Below are 2152 nucleotides of genomic sequence, written 5' to 3' on the forward strand. Positions count from 1 at the left end.
GGTGATGGGGACCTAGGATAAGTATAGGAACATGAACAAGCCCAGAGAGAAGGTACGAGTTCAAGAACAGAGCTCTCCCCTGGGTTAAGATAAAGGCTGAAATAGAGAGCAAGGAGAGGTGGAGAGACCAGTTAAAAAAAACCCTCTTGGCGCCAGCAGGTGGCGTGGTGGTTAAGGGCGCTGAATTCCCACATGGCTGACCGTGGTTCAAGTCCTGGACCTGGCGGTTTGCTTTCTCACTTTCTCTTTTCCTCTCTGTCCCTCTCTGGTCAAACTTAAAAAAAAAAAAAAAAAGTAATAACAAATAGAATTAAATAAATAAATAATTTTTAAAAATCGCCCTCCCTGGGGCCAGCAGGTGGTTTTCCACACGGCTGACTGTGGTTTGAGTCCCAGACCCAGTGGCTTGGTAGGAGGGTGGAAGTGCCTGTAGGGCCCCTGTCCCATACCCCCACACCTTTCTGGGCTGCGAGGAATGGGGTGCAAAGTCAGCACATGTCTGTGCCCCAAGGACTGCCCATTCTCTCCACCCTGGCAGAGATCTCACCTTTGACCCACCAACCACAGCATCTCCTCCTTTCCTCACACAAGCCATCTCAGGTCCCAACCCAGGACCCCATACCTTCCCAGGTCCCTTCTGTACACCCTCTCCCAGCTTTGGGAAACCAGAGATCTCCCTAAGGGGACAGACAGCATCTGAGAGGTAAAGGATGAGTCTCCATCCCTCGCTCAGTTGTCTATAGTGTTGTCAACGTCAGAGACAAAGAGGAGGGGGAGAGTCCCAGGGAGAAGCAGGCAGAAACACAGGGAGAAAGAGGGCCTATCAGAGGAGAGAAGGAGGTTTGAGTAGATAAAAGGAGGGGGATGAAGAGGCACAGTGGGGAGAGGCAGGGAGACAGACATGGAGGTGCAAGGAAGAAACCAGTTATATATTTTTAAAGAATTATCCATTTAATTCCAATAATAATTATTATTTTAAATTTGCTGTAGTGCATATGCACTGACCAGAGAGAGACAGAGAGAAAGTGAGAAAGCAAGTCACCAGGCCTGGGACTCAAACCATGGTGAGTCATGAGGGAGTCTAGTGCCCTAACTACCACACCACCTGCTGGCCCCTATAAAATATGTCTTGGGAAGCAGCAGTTAGTGTAATGGCTATGTCATTGGACTCCCACATAGTCGACCGCGGTTCGCATCCCAGATCCGGTGGCTTAAAACTCACGCCGGGCGCGTGTGCGTGCGTGCTCAAGATCCCGAGAGGAGAATGGAGGAGAAGGGATTGCGGCGTGACCATCCCCCCTGGGGGGTGATTTCTTGCTTTCTGTCTCTATGTCTCTCTCTGTCTATCTGGCGAGCACATGCGCCCTATAGCGAAAACCTCTCAAAAAAAAAAAAATTTGGTGGGGCCAGTAGGTGGCATAATGGTTAAGGCCCTGGACTCCCACATGGCTGACCATGGTTTGAGCCCAGAGCTGAAGGCTTGAACCTCACACATGGTGGGTGTGTGTGTGTGTGCGTGTCGAGAGGAGAATGGAGACAGGATTGTGATGTGGCCATCCCCCCAGGGGGTGATTTCTCACTTTCTTTTTCTCTGGTGAGTGCATGCATCCTGTACAAAAATCTATTAAATTATATATATATATGTAAATAAACATTTGAAAAACTACTAGCTGGCAGGCCTGTGGCATGGTAGTGGCCTGGAGCTCTGCACTGCTGGGCCCACATGGGAGGGTCAAGGATGATATCCCCAGGCCTCCTTGTGCTGGGGGTAGGGTGTGGGTCTTGGCATGGGGACCTTGTGCCTGTCTCTGCTTTTTAGAAGAAATGAATGAATAAACTTTAAAATATACGCATAGTAATTTAAGTGTTAGCAATATGGCAAATAACATATAATTATGTCGTGCACCTGCAATAATCTAAGGGCACTTGTGTTTTCAGTTTTAATAATAATTTCAATAGGGACCAGCAGGTGGTGTAGTGGTTAAGGTGTTGGATTCCCACAGGGCTGGATGCAGTTCAAGTCCTGGACCTAGCAGATTGTTTTCTCACTTTCTGTCTCTCTCTCTAGCAAATTAACAAGTAATAATAAATACATAAAATTAAATAAAGAATTATTTTTAAAATAATAAAGTCAGTAGAAGGAAGGGAAAAA

Source organism: Tupaia chinensis, unplaced genomic scaffold (assembly GCF_000334495.1).
Source record: "Tupaia chinensis unplaced genomic scaffold, TupChi_1.0 Scaffold000394_1, whole genome shotgun sequence".
NCBI lineage: Eukaryota > Metazoa > Chordata > Mammalia > Scandentia > Tupaiidae > Tupaia > Tupaia belangeri.